The 14,681-nt window shown below is 41.0% G+C and overlaps 1 protein-coding gene and 1 pseudogene across 2 annotated transcripts in view; both read right to left on the reverse strand.

Annotated features, from left to right (window-relative positions):
* LOC126272321 (uncharacterized) overlaps positions 1-14,681 on the reverse strand; it is a 974,015-nt gene that overhangs the window by 33,354 nt on the left and 925,980 nt on the right. The window lies entirely within an intron of this gene.
* On the reverse strand, positions 2,680-2,796 carry LOC126274502 (5S ribosomal RNA; annotated as a pseudogene).

The following is a 14,681-nucleotide window of genomic DNA, read 5'->3' on the forward strand; positions in this document are numbered from 1 at the left end:
TGCTCTCGCATAATCCCTTCTTTCGCAGCTATAGCCGGCCCTTTCCGTGTAGTTCCCTTCGCTCGTGTTTTCGGACAACTTTATCGCTCAGAGCTGTGAAAGGCGCGAACCTTCCTTTCCCCCTACCCTTCCACACACACACACACACACACACACACACACACACACACACACACACAGAGTGTGTGTGTGTGTGTGTGTGTGTGTGTGTGTGTGTGTGAAAGAGAGAGAGAGAGAGAGAGAGAGAGAGAGAGAGAGAGAGAGACGCGGTAACAATTTATCCGATATCTGGCCCAATGCCACTCGCTTACATTTGGCCCCCGCTGACGTTAATTCAGTCGCCCGAGTACGGCAGAAGCGAGGAGCAAGTGCAGTCGACCGGCTCTAGGCAGATAATTAAAAGCACAAGAGGCGGCGATTTTTGCCGCTTGAGTACCGCTCGTTAGCGCCACAGAGGAGCAGCGAAAAAAGAGAGCCAAGAGCGTCAAAATCCCTTTGTGTGTGTGTGTGTGTGTGTGTGTGTCCGAAGAAGAAAAGCCAAGAGGTTTGTAATATCTCTTTATATTCGATGAATTATTCTGATACAATTCTACCCTTGAATGACGTTTACAAATTTTCTACCTTCATGCTCGCAGAATCCATGCACAAAATAGTTTCATGCAATAGCTATGCCTTGAGCGCATAATTATTCTTTGTAGCACTCTCCCTGGTGGTTGTTAGAAGCAAAAAGCTTCGGAGACTGTCTTTGTGCCGATTAGTCTGAGCTTTGTTCGAAGAACTGTAATCTGATTAGTGAGATTTATGACCGAAGATAACTGGTACGAAATTGTACTATTAAAAGGGAAATATATATATATATATATATATATATATATATATATATATATATATATATATAGCTTGATCTGAGGTTTCCCGATTGATTGTACAACGCTCCCAAAATTACGAGGCATTTTATTTGTACAGATAGCAGACTGCCGCAAAGCACGAGCCTGCAGAGAAGAAGAATCATAGCCTGATTTCATTCTAACAAGTAAAATTTCTGAATCATTTTGAGTGACTGAGCAATGATTGTGTTTCCTATCATGAATGATTGATTGCTCGAACGGACTGAGAACTGCATAGGTAGGAGGAAAAATTACAGGTTGATAGAATCCTTCATGGCTATCGATACATCACAGTAACCTTACACGTAAAAAGACGTTCTCTACATCAACAATATGAAGTAAGAAAAAATTACATACATAAAGGCAAAAGTTCCCACTGCATGTGGCTGTAATAAAGTTCTCTGCTCTCTGCTCCAGTAACGGGACTGCTTCAGTTCACAGATTTTATTGGAAAAAATGTTCTAAATCTGGCAACAGACGATAAAATGCAGTGGGAAAGAAATTTTGTTCATTACACAGGATGTGGCATCCACCATCGGCTTTCTCAAACACATCCAAAACGTGGGCAGGTTTTCGTTAAATTACAGCGGAAAAAGTGGCAAGTTTTCTTGACGTTCACAGGTAAGTTTTAAGGCTTATAGCTAACGAATTATAACACAAACTTTTCTTACTGGAACTAATTTCCATGGTATTGGACAGAACTATCAAGGAGAACTTCAGCAATGTCTCTTTTTCGGAACTTTATCAAAAACAGTAACAAGTTAATACGCCGAAAACCACCGTTCCTCTGTCAGGAAGACAGATCTTATAAAAGTCTACCCCACTATACCAAAGGTGGGCAAACAGTTGACTCAGATACGATTCGTGTTCTTATTATTATGATTATCACATGAAGATATAACACTATCTCTTTATGGTTCATCTACATATTTATAATTTCTTTGCTTTAAAATATTCTCATATTGGTACGATATTTTCTGTATATGTCAAGTGTACTATACTGGAAGTTGACGTACTTTGCATTGTATGTGAGTAATGTAAGTAAAATACTATGCAAATTGTTTATTATGTTAAATAATATTCTGATGACATTTGTATTTAAAAATATTTGTGTGTACAAACTATTCATTTTGATGTAAATTTGACAATTGTGAGAAATGGTTACGCTTAGGAACAATGGAAGAAATAGTTGTTATGTAAAAGCCAGGGTGCTTTTGTCTGAAACGGAAGTGGCTCTATGGAGTGAAAAAGATGGCAAAGGCGAATTGGCGCATCACCTACAGCAAGTGCAAGGAATAAGACACAAAGTCTGTAGGCAGCAGTGATTGAGGCAACTGCCTTGTGGAACAAGAGAAGCTTTGCCTGCAAAGTTCCACAAAAATGCCTCAGATAAAGACTGCAAACGGGTTACGGCATAGCTGCGAGTTGTTGGGCTACTGTGTGTAAAACTGAACGACGCCAAGAGGAGAAATTTGAGCCCAAACAGCAAGATACTTGCAGGCCGTACTGTGGGAATGTAGCCGCTATAATTGTTCGCCACACTCAAGCCTACAGCCACCAGATAAGATTTTTGAATTCTACTTTTGTTCAACACTCTGTCATCATGCCACATGTGGCGCACCGGGACCATCCGACCGCCGTGTCGTCCTCAAATGAGGTTGCGGATAGGAGGGGCGTGTGGTCAGCACACCACTCTCCCGGTGGTTATGATGGGTTTCTTTGAGCGGAGCCGCTACTATTCGGTCGAGTAGCTCTTCAATTGGCATCACGAGGCAGAGTGCACCTCGAGAAATGGCAACAGCGCATGGCGCCCGGATGGTCACCCATCCAAGTGCCGGCCACGCCCGACAGCGAATAACTTCGGTGATCTGACGGAAACCGGTGTATCCACTGTGGCAAGGCCGTTGCCCACTTTTGTACAGAGTGAACCATTAACTTAAACTGTGAATAATCTTTATTGAACTTTAAAGAAACTAGTTCGCCCTGTTATTTCACCTTATCATACATCTATATAGGGTTCCTTCCTGGTGTTTGATCAATCCGAATCTCCAGTTTCATAGACTTATGAAGCACCAAGTTAATATAAAGAAGCACTAAGTTAATATTAAGAAGCACCATTTAAACTGTTTTAGTGTAAATAATGAGAAAGTTTTCTTATCTATTGCAGAGTGTTATAGTAAAAGTTTGCTGACGTAAAATTAAATCAAAGTGGAGCCAAGTCTCTAGAATGTGTTAAATGACTATACAGAGTTAGTTAAAAGAATGATAACTTTTGAAAGTAAATTCCAGTAAGAAAGGAGTTTTCTGGAAGTGAAATGTTCAATATTAACAGTATCTAAGTATTTTAGTATTTAATTTTGTTGATTATGGAAAGTGATTTTCTAAAGGTCCCTCGCGGCAAAAAAATTTAGCTTCCTGAATGTTATTTACTTTCGAAAACGTAATGTATAAGGGTATAGTAGTCAGAAAGAAACTTCAGTGTCTGCACCAACATTGTTTACGTGGAGTAATATTTATTGGAAGAAGCAACTTAAACAGTAGCAAGAAAATAAGCAAAACTCATACTTCTGCTTTTCCAATACTTCGCTGTTTCATTTCCTGGATAGGTTGGCGAACGTTAGTGTAAGTTATTAATCATTAAATGAACTTGGAACTAAGTTTTCCTAGCTTCAATATAATACTATTCATACTACGTTTCTTTCTAATAAATGGGTAATATCTTAAGTAAAATAATTGCATAGCCTGATTTACTTAACCATTAGACACAACACACGGTCAAATCCTGTAAGAAAAGGGTAACTCTATTGGTTAGATTTTCCTATTAACAAGACTATCCTCCCATAGTGTACTTATTTTGGAAACAGAACTAAATTTTAGTAAGAGGGTTATACGTGGCAACATGGAGACAGCGTTTTCTGTTATTTAGGTAAAGGCACACTAAATTACAATAGTAGTCGTAGGTTTATAAAGTGTTCAAAATGTTGAACTAGAAAACTGATACATGCAGTAACGAGATTTCGAATAGGCAATATTGGTCACTGAATTTCTTCTGGAGTTCTGCAGCACAGCCTCATTTTGTTGAGTATTTCATCTATTCGGGACCTCTTCCTTTCATTCAGAAAAAATCGCCAAATTCCGTGCTATCTGTCAGTGAAAACCACACCTAATATATTTACTCGCTCTAAATGTAACTGCGTTTGCGTTAGCTGCCTCAACCTCCAGAAGGATCATCAGCACAGCAAAACCATGGGTTACTAATTCGTTCCACCGATTTCGAATAGATTCAGCGTGGGGGAAGGGGGGGCAGAGTGAACTCCAGCAAGCGTGGAGATCATACCTAATCACCCGCAACAAGAACAGATGGAAACACTTGTCACAAGATGCTGTTAAATTCACCTCTGCTTTTGGCAATCAACGATAGGATCGAATTACTCAATGGACATCTGATGGATTGATTCCGAATGAAAATTCTTTATTTTCTACACCTTACATTTTGAAATAGTAAAAGTTGGTTCTGATGTAGAATAATGGGCCATTTCAGCTACAACATAAAAGCGTTGGAAATTATTTTTATCTTTGACAGTAAATGTTCCATGCTATAGTGCTTGAAGAACGTAGATAACACATTAAAACAGAAACACCTTCTTGATGGTCTACAAATGTAATTTACTTGATCTCTTACTGGCATACATGAAACAACTAGTAAGCACCCAGCTGCTTCTTGGAAAATGTTTTCACGTTATTTACAAAATTTCGTGAACAGTAGCTAACGTCAGAAGTTCTTACCAGTTTTATATATTCCAGGAACTTCTATGTTAAGAAAACGAGAAAATAATACAGCATTAATTACATACTATGTATAAAACAAGAAAAATGTGTATAACGGTCTCAGTATCATCAGTATTAAACCCACCAGGTTAGCAGAGAGCGCTAATGCGCTTCTTCGTGGAGTCGAGTAGGTGCGCAGGCACCAGATCGAATCCGCCCGGCGGATTACTGACGAGTGCCGGTATGCCAGCCAGCCTGGATGTGTCTTATAGGCGGTTTTCCATATGCCACTAGCTGACTACCGGGCTGGTCCCACATCCCGCCTCAGTTACACGATTCGCAGAGATCTGAACACGTTCTTACTATTCCATGGTCAACGCTAGATGCAGACAAATGGGGTACACTAATCCTATCCCTGGGGTATAGGGTGGCAACAGGAAGGGCATCTGGCCAGAATCTGACACTAACAACGCCAAATCGATACTAACAAGGCAGACTCCGTGTTGCAGCGGGACAAAGACACAAGGAAATGATGATGATGATGATGTGTGTCACCAGTATTAAATGAATTAAGAGCAGGTTGTACTGTATTCTCTCGTGTTTGTGCCAAATAAAAGACAGAATAAAGCATGGGAGTGTGAAACTGAGTAGCATTTCAAGAGACAATATGAACTATATCTCTTACTTGTTGGTACATTTTCACTCTGCAGAGGAGTGTGCGCTGATATGAAACTTCCTGGCAGATTAAAACTGTGTGCCCGACCGAGACACGAACTCGGGACCTTCGCCTTTCGTGGGCAAGTGCTCTACCATCTGAGCTACCGAAGCACGGCACACGCCCGGTACTCACAGCTTTACTTCTGCCAGTATCTCGTCTCCTACCTTCCAAACTTTACAGAAGCCCTCCTGCGAAACTTGGAGAACTAGCACTCCTGAAAGAAAGGATATTGCGGAGACATGGCTTAGCCACAGCCTGGGGGATGTTTGCTGGCAGAAGTAAAGCTGTGAGTAGCGAGCATGAGTCGTGCTTCGGTAGCTCAGATGGTAGAGCACTTTCCCGCGAAAGGCAAAGTTCCTGAGTTCGAGTCTCGGTCGGGCACACAGTTTTAATCTGCCAGGAAGTTTCATATCAGCGCACACTCCGCTGCAGAGTGAAAATCTCATTCCCTATTAACGATGTTCCATCAAAGTTTTAAATTCAGTTTTGCGGAATGTCATTTTTATCGTAACACCCTATATGCAGAAACCATAGATAAAAACATTCTATTCAATTTTTACTTTGGTAGTTTCAAACTAAATTTTGTTTTCGTGTGTTTATAGCTCTTCTGTCCACATATCGTTCCAGTTGAATACTCAAATTACAAGCGTGGTTCGCATGCAAGGCCTATGTTTTCATCAAGATCACTGGAAATTTTTCGGAAGTAGATGCACATAGACTTTCAGGAGGGACAACGCTGTAAGTGAGGATGTCAGCAAATTTGGTTACCATGAGGAAGCGTATTGGCCCCTTCTCTTTTCAACGTCAATATTAACTACCAACACTTACTGAGTACACTACGAGTTTTCATTACGCCGATGATCTGGGTTTAGCAACTGAGGCTGAGTCCCTTGAAGAAGTGGAACCGGACTTGGTACACTTTAGAGAACATGAATGGTTATTAGAATATGAATCAACTTCGAACAATTGCAGTTACAACTGAACTATATGTTTTCCGTCGTAAACACAGCGTTTGACAGTTAGGAGTAGAGTTGGATCCTACACTAAGCCACAATGATTAGATGTTGCATTTGATCGCGTCTTGATAAGCAAGCAGTGTTGCAGACTGGAAGAGTAAGCAACAACTAACTGTATAAAGAAGATAATCGGTGCTACATGCAGTTCCAGACACTAATTTTAAGAACAACGGCATTATCAGTTATGCTGTGGCAGAGTACATATTCCCTGTCTGTAGGTCTGTGCCTACCGAAGAGGTTGACAAGGCACTGAATGAAGCACCCATGACTGTTACTGGACTTCATTGCCCTACACCGCCTGGCAAGGTATATCATCTGTCAGACACTGTTTCTCCCAGATGTCCGTCGGTAGGATGTTGTCAATGAAGAGAAAACGATCCTAGTTGCCAAGCCTATACCACCAAAAACTGCTATCAAAGATTGAGGTCCAGGAAAAACCTTTACGAATGCCAGCATAAATTGTTAAAGAGACTGGATCCGGAACAAAAATGAAAATGTCGGAAGCTCAGATTTTGGGGAATTCCATCTGAAAATCTCTCACTCGGCCACCAACATGGCGATCTCTCGATCGCCTATGCACTGATGTCGGAAGACCTAAAGACTTTGCGCTGAGGAAGATCCATTTACTTTTACATAAACATGCACATGTTTACTTCACGCGTTTTCTTTAACTGGAAGTTACTGTACTTCTGCATTCTACATTCTATAGACTGTAAAATACGACATGTGATTTTTCGAACTGATGCTTCTCACATTACATGATATGTCCGTAGGCTCCTGTACAGTTAGCCGGTGAGAAATGATAGGTGTCAGAGCTCTCATCTAAACATCACTCAGGCAAGGATATTTCTTGCACCCGCATAAACAGTTCCATGTTTGGAACTGGATTGCATCGTCATAGGACTTTACTGACATATTCTAATATCTGAAAATAATCTTTAAGTTGGCGACCACGTTACTAACCAAGGGCCATTAACCAGATGTGACGACAGCGATTGAGGACGACAACATTCCTCACGACATTAACCAAAGAAAGAAAGAAGTTTCCTACTAATTTGGCTTATCATGGCACAGTTTTACAGTACTTTGACTGTGATATGATACTGTTTCAGATTATGGCACACAGGTACTTATTCCTTTGAGTGAATGAACAAGAAACCTCAACAGTCGACAGTTTGTTATATTATAGTGGAGTTCGTGATTTCTGGCATTAACATTTTAGCTTCCTGTTTCCTAGAGTCTTTTGGAAAATTTTGGAAATTTGTGGTAAGGTCTTATGGGACCAAACTGCTAAGGTCATCGGTCCCTAAGCCTACACACTACTTAATCTAACTTAAACTAAGTTAGGCTATTGACAACACGCACACCCATGCCCCAGGGAGGACTCGAACCTCGGATGGGGGCAGTCGCACGGCCCGTGACAAGGCGCCCTAGAGCGCGCGCCCACCCCACACCGCCTTTGACTGTTTACTCTGTAATTTCAGAAAGAAGCGAATGCTACAGCACAACATTTCCACTTTCTTCTTTCTGTCTTAAAAGCTGATTGTTAGTGAAAGATTTTATTTTCCTTTCTTGCTCTTTAATCTCTTGTTGGTTAATAGTGGGCACAACTTACAGACGCTTTATTACCGATTTTATAAGGATCGAGTTAGCGAAGGCTTTGAAACAACTGATCATTATTCATACAGAACTTGCAAGTGTGAGACAGCAAACCGCTTTTAATATTACATACAGTGTTCCCAATAATTATCTTCTAATGACCTGCAGTTCTGGTGTGGGTACATTATCCGTCAGTTATCACATGAATGCTCTTCTATGCTTTATGTGATGAAATACAGACGCCCTTTCAAAAGAGCACACCTATGCTTTCGTGCATCGTGGGTGCTGTAGAACTGTTACCAGGTGGTGATGTAGTTCTCCACTACCGATATAAATCATGGCACTGAAATGATGTGTATGTGCCATTCAGTTGTATGGAATCAGCACAGTAAGATTGGTCGGATTATGTACGTGACAGAATGGCAGAAATTAGCTGTCTGATGTGTCTGCAATGAATAGTACACCACTACTTAGAACGCGGGTCATGAAAAGGATGTTAATCGACAGGGGTCTTGAAAAGGATGTTAATCGACAGCGACTGGAGGCGATTGCCACATCTTGTCAGTAACAGTTGGTGTTAAACTAGAGGAATTCCTACTGTCAATTAATGCCAGTCGATCTCAACGAATTTCTAACCGAACATTACAAAGGGAATTTCATGTTTATTAAAAGAAAACATAGAACATAGTAGCCTGTGTTGTAGAGGAAATTTATTTAATTGAAGTGATTAGCTAATTTCGACTACTTGTCATTTTCAAAGTGTAACAGATTAGTATTATCTGCATACATCTCAATACATCGTCATGTACGAGGGCCATTTCAAAAGTCCTCCACAATGCGCATGTGCGACCGTTATAGTGGCATGATCAAGTTGAAATTCTTGTAAGTTGTGGACGAGACTTTAGGCTTGACGGACGTATATGTGTCTGCTGACTCACTTCGCTGTGTCGTGAATAAATCCGTATTAAAATCAGGCTGAAGTCGAATCAGTTAGTATTACTTTTAGTGACCATCGTTACTGCATCAAAATCGAATCCATATGTTGAAAGAACCCAACGGAAATTTACAACGCTTTAAGAGAGGTGTGTGGGGATAGCGTAATGGATCGTAGCACAACATCCCTGTAGTCTGCTTGTTTTCGTGAAAGCCGGTTAAGCACTGAGCAGAGCCCAAGAAGTGGAAAGAACTGAGTAAATATCTCAGGTTATTGTTAATGACTTTTGAGAGACGATCGACGAATAAGAAGTGAAAAAACTGCAAATAAAGCCAAAATGTCTGTCACTTCAGTTTACAGAATCACATCTGAAAAGTTAAAGGCGAGAAAAGTTGTTGCCAGAAGGGTTCCGCAGTGCGAAGTGCAGAGTGAAGAGCAAAAATCAGGTCGCAAGAGAATCGCAGAATCGCTTCGCGTTATCGAATAGAAAAAGAAAAGTTTCTGAAAGGATTGTTGCACTTTGTGAAACCTGGGTACGAGATTTTGAGACAAAACTGAATCCTTAGTCGTCGCAGTGGAAAACTTCCGACTCTCCAGGAACGATAAAATTCCGACGTCAGCAGTGAAAGGTGAAACTGATGATTATCTTTGCGTATGTTATGAATGGAGTCATAGCTAGAAATAGAATGGCGCAGGGGACTTCGGTCACAGGCGCGTACTACAAGCTGTTTCTTCAAAACATTTTGCACCAGAAAATTCGTCAAAGAAGGCCTGATGTGCTTTCAGCTGGTGTTCTCATTTTTCACGATAATGCAAGGCCGCATATTGCGCTGGCAGTGAGAGAAGTTCTTGACAAATAGAAATGAGAAATACTTCCGCCCGCATCTCGTGGACGTGCGGTAGCGTTCTCGCTTCCCACACCCTGGTACCCGGGTTCGATTCCCGGCGGGGTCAGGGATTTTTCTCTGTTTCGTGATGGCGGGGTGTTGTGTGATGTACGTAGGTTAGTTAGGTTTAAGTAGTTCTAAGTTCTAGGGGACTGATGACCATAGATGTTAAGTCCCATAGTGCTCAGAGCCATTTGAACCATTTCTGAAATACTTCCCTATCCACCCTAGATTCCTGATACGAGCCCACCATACTTCGATTTGTTTCCAAAATTGAAGGAACAACACCGTAGAAAACGTTTTGGTACAACTGATGATGCTTGTAGTGATGTGCCCCGAGTAATCAGACAGCTCAACAATGAAGGTGCCCTAACCGAAATACAAATGTTGCCAAAACGTTGGATAGCTGTCGTAAGCAAGGTAGGAGATTGTGTTGAGGGCCTCTAAATGCAGTTTGTAAAATGAATTATTATCTTCAATTCTATCTTACAGTGCGCAGAACTTTTGAAAGGACAATAATATAAGTTACACATTACACAACTCACGTTAACATACGACATTACCATGCATTTGCATGTCTAATTTTGCCTATTACGTGTTTTAATGATCACATTATTTTTCGCTTCACGTAAACGGTTAATGTTATCTTTCATCCTTACATAGTGTGTTCATCTGCATCCACGTGACAACTCTAAACCCCAAATCGTGAGCTTCGCTCTACGTACTACGGCTTGACAACTAATAGCAGCTGATGTTGTCAAAGATGCACATACATTGAAACACTGTGGGACTGTTGATAGTAATTGTCAGTGGCACGTTACATATACTGCTGGCTCGCCAAACTCAGTCGATGTGTTGTACGAGGGCTGTTCAGTAAAGAATGATCATAATTTTATACGGTCACAATTTCTCGCGTTAAAATTTAATTTTATGATATTATGTTAGCTGAGTGTGCAACAAACACGCCGTAGTAGTTTCATAGTTGGGACTCGTAGTTCCCGCCTGTGAGAGGCAGAAAGGTCAGACATGTTGAGTATCGCCTACTGGTGCAAATGGAGGTAACACGCGAGGAACAATATACTGCTTTGAAATTCTGCTTTCGTCTCAACAAATCTTCAGCTGAGGCCTATACAACGTTAGAGGAGGCCTACAGAGAGACTATTCTTCCCTACAGCACAGCTCGAAGGTGGTTTAAAACGTTTAAAGACGGCAGACAATCAATTTCAAAGGAAGGTGAACCCGGTGCTCTAGTTACTGTTCTTACGGAAGAAAACATCAACACTGCTGCTGTCATTATGAGAGAGGATCGACGAGTTACCTTAAGATCACTTCTGAAATAGTGAACATTTCATTGGGTGCCACCCATACGCTGGTGACAGAAAAATTACACACGACACGTGTTTGTGAGCAATGGATTGCAAGACTGTTGATTCCCGAACAAAAACGACATTCACGTGCAGAGCTGCATGCAGCTAAAGTTGATGTTAGGGGAAGATCTGGAGTTTCTTTCAAATGTAATTAAACTTGGCTACATCATTTTGATCCTGAGAGCAAACAGCGAAGCTCAGTGTGGAAATCTTCGTCATCACCAACCCCCCCAAAAAGCAAAAGTGATTGCTTCTGGTCGGAAAGTTATGGTCATCTCATGCTATGATATTCATGGAATGGTTTTATCATCATGTTGTACCTTCACACACACCAGTAACTGGACTATATTATAGGGATGTCTTGAAAACATTGCAAGTTCATATCAGGCGTAAAAGAACACATTTCCGTAAGGTAAGCTGGATACTGAACCACGATAATTCGCGGCCGCATATTGCCAACGTTCTTGCCGAATATCTTGCAAAAATCAACGTGAAGTGCATCCCTCACACTCCCTATAGTCCGGATTTAGTCCCATGTGACTTTGTTCTATTCCCTAACATAAGAAACGCCTTCGTGAGAGGCATTATCAATCATCAGAAGCAGTGGTGAAGGCTGCGGAGATGATTTTGGAGGACTTGCCAAGAAATGGTTTCCAGCATGTACTTGAAGACTGGCTGAAAAGCTGGGACAAGTGCATTGCATTCGTGGGAGAAGCACCATCAAAATTATGAGGACGAGTGATGGTATGTTGTCAAAAAAAATTATGATCATTCTTTATCGAACAGCCCTCGTTCGTCAGACAATCAGCGACGAGATACTACTTTATGGCACAAAAAAAAAAAAATTAGGAACTTTACGCCATACATATCGGAAGTCGGGTGCCTTGGAAAAGGCCATTGTTCTTCAAAGCAGCAGATAAAGTTGCTAGTCTCCAGTGAGTCAAATTGCTTGCAGATTGGACAGCAATTGGCTGGCAAATTGTAGTGAGGTTCGTCAAGTCGTGATTTCGTCTTTTTCAAGTTGTGCATGACTTCGAGATCTCCAACGGCCGAATGAACCGATTAAAGCCCAGTAGTATGTGGAGGCATAGTCCTGGTTGGAGGTTGTTCTGTGATGGGAGGGTTTTTAACATGGTTATCTGTTGGGTATACATTTTGCACTTGATTTTAAAGTAATTTCTCATGAGCTAGAGATTTGAAACTTTCAACGTAGATTAGTGATGATGGAATATTATCTTGCTTTCTTATCTGGTATGAGGCGGAGGACACTCACTGTACTACTACCATTCTCCCTTTTTCTGTTCCAGTCACAAATGATGCACGGAAATAATCATTACTGGTAAGCGTCCGTGTGAACACAGATCTTTCTAATTTTTACCTTCGCGATCTTTCCGTTGGATATACGTATGGACAAGTAATATATTAGTTGACTTAGGTGAAGAGAGACTGAAATAAACTTGAAATCTGCGAAATGTCTGCACTGTAATCTCATTCAAGCATTTGAAATCAACTGAAAAATTTTACACACACAAGACTAAAAATAAAAAAATAATGATTGAAAAAAAAAAAAGAATTTTTAATATATCAAGTTCTAATCGGGTTAAAAAGTATTAAATATTTTCTTCTCGCCCCATACAGAAAGCTCTGAAAATTTGTGGTTGTGAATTTTTTATAGTTATTAAATTGCTTACAAAATTTAAAACAAAAAAGCGTGGGGTGCATGTAACAGATAACAGTAAGGAGGTCACTTATTCACGCTTCAGTTATGTATTACATACACCCCCCGTTCTTCATTTCAAGTCCTAGAAGTATTTTCATAGTTGTTAAAAGCTATGGACTTTTTACGACTATCTGTATGGGGTTAGAAAGCTGTATCGGGCTAGGAGAAATTATTTTACATTTTCCAATCCGATTTAGGAACTTGGTATATTAGAAATTGATTTTTACATAAATAATGGTTAGTAACATAAGTTGACCTATTCATTCAGGTTACACTATGAGCATGAACTAAATGTTGCCTATCTCCTGCATCTTTAGATGAGCCTACTGTTGACGCTTCAGTATTCCAAAACGATGACGTCTGCGGGGCTGCACGCGTACGTTCCAGACAGGGACACTGTCGCAGCTCGGCTTATGGCCCAAATCACCCGATCTAAAAACTATAGAAAATATCTGTGACTATCTGGAACTGCGATTGAAACGAAGCAATCAATTCTCGTCATTTGAGGGCTCTGCGGGGTGATCTCATTAGCATGCATACTTGTGTGCCCCATGGACCGTGCCGTTGGTGGGGAGGCTTGCGTGCCACAGCGATACAGATGGCCGTACCGTAGGCGCAACCACAACGGAGGGGTATCTGTTGACAGGCCAGACAAATGTGTGGTTCCTGAAGAGGGGCAGCAGCCTTTTCAGTAGTTGCAGGGGCAACAGTCTGGATGATTGACTGATCTGACCTTGTAACACTAACCAAAACAGCGTTGCTGTGCTGGTACTGCGAACGGCTGAAAGCAAGGGGAAACTACGGCCGTAATTTTTCCCGAGGGCATGCAGCTTTACTGTATGATTAATGATGACGGCGTCCTCTTGGGTAAAATATTCCGGAGGTAAAATAGTCCCCCATTCGGATCTCCGGGCGGGGACTACTCAAGCGGCCGTCGTTGTCACGAGAAACAAAACTATCGTTCTACGGATCGGTGCGTGGAATGTCAGATCCTTTAATCAGGAAGGTAGGTTAGAAAATTTAAAAAGGGAAATTGATAGGTTAGAGTTAGATATAGCGGGAATTAGTGAAGTTCGGTGGCAGCAGGAACAAGACTTCTGGTCAGGTGAATACAGGGTTATGAGTACAAAATCAAACAGGGGTAATGGAGGAGTCGGTTTAATAATGAATAAAAAATTGGAGCGCGGGTAAGCTACTACAAACAGCATAGTGAACGCATTATTGTGGCCAAGATAGACACGAAGTACAGTAGTACAAGTTTATATGCCACCTAGCTCTGCAGATGACGAAGAAATTGAAGAAATGTATGGTGAAATAAAGGAAATTATTCAGATAGTGAAGGGAGACAAAAATTTAATAGTCATGGGTGACTGGAACTCGGTAGTAGGCAAAGGGAGAGAAGGAAACATAGATTGGGGCTAAGAAATGAAAGAGGAAGCCGCCTGATAGAATTTTTCACAGAGCACAACTTAATAATAGCTAACACTTGGTTCAAGAATCATGAAAGAAGGTTCTATACATGGAAGAAGCCTGGAGATACTGAAAGGTTTCAGATAGATTACATAATGGTGAGACAGAGATTTAGGAGCCAAGTTTTAAATTGTATGACATTTCCAGGGGCAGATGTGGTCTCTGATCACAATCTATTGGTTATGAACTGTAGATTAAAACTGAAGAAACTGCAAAAAGGTGGGAATTTAAGGAGATGGTACCTGGATAAACTGACTAAACCAGAGGTTGTACAAAGTTTCAGGGAGAGCATAAGGGAACAATTGACAGGAATGG

This window comes from Schistocerca gregaria, chromosome 5 (genome assembly GCF_023897955.1).
Source record: "Schistocerca gregaria isolate iqSchGreg1 chromosome 5, iqSchGreg1.2, whole genome shotgun sequence".
Lineage (NCBI taxonomy): Eukaryota > Metazoa > Arthropoda > Insecta > Orthoptera > Acrididae > Schistocerca > Schistocerca gregaria.